We start from the raw sequence: 7,001 nt of genomic DNA on the forward strand, positions 1-7,001 counted from the left end.
AGGAAAGGAAAGGAAAGGAAAGGAAAGGAAAGGAAAGGAAAGGAAAGGAAAGGAAAGGAAAGGAAAGGAAAGGAAGAAATCCATAGCCTTAATGCACTGGTAGAAACTTACTGCATCTAGGAGAAGGGAACAGCAGCCACTCCCAAACTCTGCCCACACCCATATCCCCCTATCTCCCTGAAGGAACACAAGCCTTAATATTCAGAATAAAGAGCAATAAAACTGTAGCATGAAGGCACTGTTGGAATCCCACTGCAGAAAGGGTGATGGGGAGGAAGCTCTACCCCTGGGAGAGTAGCATTAATACATGCTGGACCCAGTATGACATATGAAGAAAGAGCAGGAATGCTTGTTAAGGGCCACAACCCTAAGACTGAGGTTCACAGGGCATGCCTAAGAGGGAGGCTTAATTAGAACACAAGAGATGCAGAGCATCCCTGCATGCCCCATATCCCACACACAAAAGCACTGAGTAAAAATAACTAAGGGATACAAATGGTGGGGAGCTGCAAGAGACAGATTCTCTCTAAGGAGCAATGCAAAGAGAAAACTCAAAGGCACCTCAGGGAACTCAAAGACAACTGGGGAATAGACATTGAGAAAAACACTCTGGAAAATTAGTCCACATCATAAACACAAAATATCACTAAAGGACTATGAAGCTTCCAATAGAATGAGGGTAACCTTAGCAACAACAAACTTTAAATCCAGCCTAATCTCTGACTAAATTAACACAAACCCTAACACTAAAGGCCTAGCAGAAGAAAGAAATGGTCATCTCAATGCATAAAAAATATTTACCTCAGTATCTACTGTTCTACATAACATACCTGGCTATCAAAACAAAAAATTATGAGGCATATTAAAAAAAAAAAAAGGAAAAAAACACTCCAAGAAGAGACAAAACAATCATCAGAACCAGACTCAGACATGACATGAATGTTGGACTTATCAGACAATGAATTTAAATCAACTATGGTTAATATGTTAAAAGCTTGAATGGTAGATAACATATAAGAAAGATTAGATAGGTAATTTCACACAGAAGTGAAAACTATAAAAAGAATTATATGGAAATGATAGAAATTAAAAACACAGTATTGAGATGAAGAATGCCTTTGATGGGCTCGTGGTAGACTTGAAAGATCCAAGAAAGAACTACTGAACTTGAAGATGGGTTAATAGAAATTGCCCAAATATAAATGTAAAGAGAAAGAAAGGGTGAATAAAACTAAACAGAGTTTGCAAAAACTGTGGAAGAATACCAAACAGACTAATATACACATAATTGGAATCCTAAAAGCAGAAGAAAAAGAGAAGAGACAGAAAAATGGTTTAAGAATAATGGCCAAGAATTTTCCAAAATTAGTGACAGACACCAAAGCATAGATTCAAGAACCTTACAGAACATCAAGCAGCATAAAAACAAACAAAACAAAATAAAACACAAAACCCCACATATAGATCTCATATCCAAACTGCTGAAAACCAAGGACAAATTAAAAAATCTTTTAGGAAGCCGAGGAAAAAGCACATTGCCTACAGAGGAGCACAATAAGAAATATAGCAGACTTCTTGTCAGAAACCATGCAAACAAGAAGACAATGGAATGACATGAAATGTTAAAAGAAAAATATGTCAATACATAATTCCATACCCAGTAAAAATATTCTTCAAAAATGAAGGAGAAATAATGACTTTTTCAGACAAAAACAAAACTCAGGGAATTTACTGCCAGCAGACATACTCAAGAAACATTAAAGAAAATTCTTCAGGCAGAAGGTCACAGACTTGGATATATATAAAGAAGTGGACAGCATAAAAATGGGATTAGTGAAGCTAAATTAAAATCTCTTTATTTATAAGACCCCTAGAAAATTACTGACTATTTAAAGCTATAACAACAATATATTGTGTATTGATAGCGTGTGTAAAACTAAAATGTATGACAATAATAGTAAAAGGGATGGGAAGGAGGAATTGGGAATATACTGTTACAAGGTTCTTACACTACATGTGAAGCGATATGATATTATGTATAGGTGGATTTGGACTATTTAAAAATCTATACTGAAAATTCTATAGTAGCCATGATAAAGTTTTCAGAAAAGAGGTATAAAATCAATGAATCTAAAGGCTGTTTTTTGAAAATATCACTAAAACCGATAAACTTCTAGGCAGGCTGACCAAGAAAAAAGAAAGAAGACACAAATTATAGTATTGGAATGAAAGAGGGGACATCACTACTGATACCACATACATTAAAAAGAATAAAGAAATACCACAAAGAAGTCTATGTCCTTAAATTTGACAACTCAGATGGCATGGACTAATTTCTTGAAAAAAAATAAGCTACCAAAACACACGGAAGAAGAAACACATAGCTGAAGTAGTCTTATATCTATTAATAAAGTTGTATTTGTAACAAACAAAACTCCAGACACTGATAGTGTCACTGGAGAAATCTTTCAAACTTACCAACCCTATAAAATCTCTTGCAAAAAATAAAAGAGAAGGAAATACTTATCAACTCATTTTATGAGGCCAGCATTACCCTAATACCTAATACCAGACAAACACATTACAAGCAAAGGAAACTACAAATGAACAACCCTCATGAATACAGATGCAAACATTTTCAACATAATATTAGTAAACTGAATCCAGAAACATATAAAAACATACAAAATAATAATTCATTATTACCAAGTGAGGTTCATCCCAGGATTGTAAATGGGTTTACCAATCAATGTAATTCACTGTATTAACAGACTAAAAAGAAAAAAAACATATGATCATCTCAATAGAAGCTGAAAAAGATTTGACAATGCTCAACATCAATTTACAATAAAAACTTCTCAGAAACTGAGAAAAAGGGAACTTCCTTAACCTAAAATAGGACATCTACAAACAACATACAGCTAACAGCTTATTTAATGTTAAAGGACTAATGGCTTTTCCGTGAAGGAAAGGATGTCTTCTCTCACCATCCCTATACTACATCCTATTCAGTCCTAACCAGTGCAATAAGGCTAGAAAAGGAAACAACACAGATTGGAAAGGAAGAAATAAAACTGTTTCTATTTACAGATTAAATTATTATTTATGTAGAAAAACCCAAAGAATCTGTGAAAAAGCTCCTAGAACTAATAAGTGAATTTAATAAAATGGCAGGGCACATAGTCAATATATGAAGATCAATTGTATTCCTAAATATCAGCAATGATCAATGGGAATTTGGGGAAAAAAATTTTAAATACCATAAAACTACCATTTATACTAGCATCAAAAAAAAAAAAAAAAGAAAAAAAGAAAAAAGAAATACTTAGCTATAAATCTGACAAGATATATGCAGGATCTGTACGCTAAAAACTACAAAATGCTGATGAAAGAAATCAAAGACCTAAATAAATGGAGAGGTAAGGTATGTTCATGAATTGAAAGACCAATATTGTAAAGATGCCAGATTCTCTCCAATTTGACCTACAGAGTAAATACAGTAGCAATCAAATAATCTCTACAAAATACCTGACCAGTACCCTTTCAAAGTATCAAGGTCTTAAAAACAAGGAAAGAATGAGAAACTATTACGTATTACAAGAGACTAAGGACAATAAACAACTAAATGCAACGTGATATCTTGGAGTGGATATTGCAACAGAAAAAGGACATTAGCGGAAAAACAGGTGAAATACAAATAAACTCTGTAGTTCGTGGCAATGTTAACTTCTTAGTTTTGATAAACATATTATGGTTATATAAAATGTTAATGTTATGGGAAACTGGATGAAGAGTATATGGGAATTCTCTGTACTAACTTTGCAACCCTTCTGCAAATCTAAAATTATTTAAAATTAAAATTTGCATGTTTTTTTTTAAAAAACTTTGCAACCCTTCTGCAAATCTAAAATTATTTAAAATTAAAATTTGCATGTTTTTTTTTTTTTTTTAAAAAAAAAGGTAAATGGCACCTTCTGGAGACTGTCCTGAAGGGGTTAGGGAAGAACTAGTATAAGGAAAGCACCTTCAATGGGCAGTTGGAGACAGAAATAAAAGCTATTTATTTAAAAATTATTACATCATCTAAGTCCTACTTGTTAAATCTAACAGTTATATCCTCATTGAGCACTACGTTTGTTCCTGACAGACATCATCTTTCCCTGGAAATTGGAACATAAGGCCAGCTACCTCAGTTTAAAAGGGGCAAAGAGCTGTAAAAATAATGAGAAGTGGCAATTACTTGACATATTAGAATAAATTTACAGAAGGAGAGAGTTAAGTTGAATATATCAAAAACTCATGGAAACTATGGCCCGTAGATTATAATGTCTTTATGGAGTCTTAAAAGCAAAGTATTATATAGCTTTACATAAACTTTTCTGAGTGCTGACCAAGACTTTATATTGAAGAATAATGCATTTTTAAATGTCTTTTATTATTCTGACCATTTTTACTTTTAATGATGCAATGACAGGACTCCATTTATGCAGAACCTTTTGCATTACACTTAGATGGATGATCCAGAATAAATCCATGAAATGTTTAACTTTGAATACTCAGGGAACAATAAATATCAGATGGAATTTCTTTCAAATAAGATAATTTAAACAGCATTTTCTTTTACAACCCTGTGAGAACAAAAGGAATTAGTACATTATTTGTTAAAGGTTGCAGGCAATGTGTTAGGCTGGTTTTTAATTTAAATGTACACGTTAGGCTCCATCCCTTTTGCTGGGCAGCAAGAACTCCCATGCCCAGGTGACTGCCTCAGAAAGTCAATGTCCTTCTCCAGGTAAGGTCTCAAAATCTTCTATTCCAAAAAGTTAAAAACAGCACACCTACATTTTCTGATTTGCAGGGGAAATATACCCGGCCTGTGGAAGCAGAGTGCTGAGTGTGCAGGAAGAAAAGAAGCTGCTGGGAAGAGGAGGCAGTGAGTGAGCTGGATGAAAACAGCAGTGACTTCAGAAAGCTCGGAGCTGACCCTAACTCGGCTCCCCTCTGGGTTTGCTGCCCTGATTGAAATATTAGAAAAATGACAAGTATAAGTGTGCCAAACTGCGCACTGTGTTAGTTTCCACCTTTTTTTAAAAAAAAGAAATCTTCAGTTGAAAATGCTCTGCAGTCAAGTAGAATCCCCCCCATCTCAAGAATCACAAGTATCAGCTTTGCTTTTCCAAAATGAGAAATGCCAATCAACTTCATATTTCCCTTTCATACTATTGCCTTCCAACAATGTAATGCAGTAATTTACATTTTTTTATACAGAGCAATGATACTGTACACATCATTTATTCAGCTCAGAATATTAGGCAACAAAAGCAAGCAATGTAGACGTTTCTCACTCTGAAGCCTAAAATGATGCCAAAGAAACCCCGTTTCTATAAACAGCAGTTCATGAACACACACCTATGTATGCAAGTTGCAGGTAACTCATGTGCCCTTAGAGGTGCCATTAGTTTATGAAGAAATACAATAAACGAGAGTACAGATTTACATTCTTGCTAATGTCTGATATTAGGATGAAAGTCTAGACTGTTCATCAGGGTAGAATGCAGTATTAAAACACTATATAAGCAAATTCCTGTGGTAGAAAATTATAGTTGAAATAACAGGGTCTGACCATAGTAGCAGAGCAGATTACATTATCTTGTTGTGAAGACACCCATATGTTTTATTTTATCTAATAGTAATGCAAATTATGTTTTCAACAAAAATAGCAAATTTATTATCCAGATGTCACCCAGTCTGTAAAGCCAACTTTGATAAGGTGGCTTGTTCCCTCTATTTCTTCTTTAATGAAATCTAGTTCCTCTGTACAGTTTTAATCTCATTATATCAACGGTCTGCTTGATGGTATTTAATAACCACAGTGCTTCCCTGAGACAAATCTCCCCCGCTCATATGATACCAGCCATTGGAATAAACTAAGCAGCACATTTTTCAGAATTGATGATTGGTGACAGGTTTGTTTATTGTTTATTAATAAACAATAAGTGATAATACTCCAAGTGGGTAATGTAAGGTTACCTAATTATATATTTCCTTCCAAATTTATAAGGCTGACCTATGACTCATCAGTTTGGGGCATTTCTTCTGAACTTTACATGCCACACAGCTGCAATCCTTCATCATGACAGCTAAATATGCCAGGATTAACATTCTGCTAAACATTTAAACCAAAATTATTCTCGAGTTATGAAATAGGGTTTTTATGAGAGGCTTTATGCAATCTGTGGACTGTGATCACTTCTAGAAAGTTATAAAGGCTAAGTAATGGTCTGCCAAAAATGATATTTATCTCTTCCATGAAAGAAAAAAAAAAAGAGAGAACACACTAATGCAATAGAAAACTATGCATAGCCAAAGAATAGCCAAGGACAGCTAAGAAATAAAATACAGTNCTAAGTAATGGTCTGCCAAAAATGATATTTATCTCTTCCATGAAAGAAAAAAAAAAAAGGGAGGAAACACTAATGCAATAGAAAACTATGCATAGCCAAAGAATAGCCAAGGACAGCTAAGAAATAAAATACAGTATTATTTCTGAATAAAATTCTAATTAAAAAAACGCACTATTTCAAAGCTGGAAAATAACCTAGAGATCAAAAGTTATATTAAGTTTTTTAAAATGTTTTAATCAAAACAGTGACATTTTTATATATCGTCACACCAAAATAATCAAATTCTAATTTCTTAAAGCCCTTAAGGAAAATATGCTTTCAATTAAGAGTTCATTTTTTTCTCTCTAGTGTTAGGGGCCCTTTTTTCCGTCAGCTAGTTTGAACTCATCTCCTCAGATTAAGATAGACCAAGGTTAATTTTTGTTTGAATCCAACATGATAAAATCATGCTTTTTCTGTGTTTGATTAAACCTTAACTTCCCTTAGCTTTTTTTTTTTTCGTTAAATTTTTATTTTGTCAATATACACTGTATATGATTATTATGGCCCATCACGGACACCTCCCTCCCTCCTCCCTCTCTCCCCCCCCCCCCCCCC

Source organism: Galeopterus variegatus, unplaced genomic scaffold (assembly GCF_000696425.1).
Source record: "Galeopterus variegatus unplaced genomic scaffold, G_variegatus-3.0.2 Scaffold3294, whole genome shotgun sequence".
Lineage (NCBI taxonomy): Eukaryota > Metazoa > Chordata > Mammalia > Dermoptera > Cynocephalidae > Galeopterus > Galeopterus variegatus.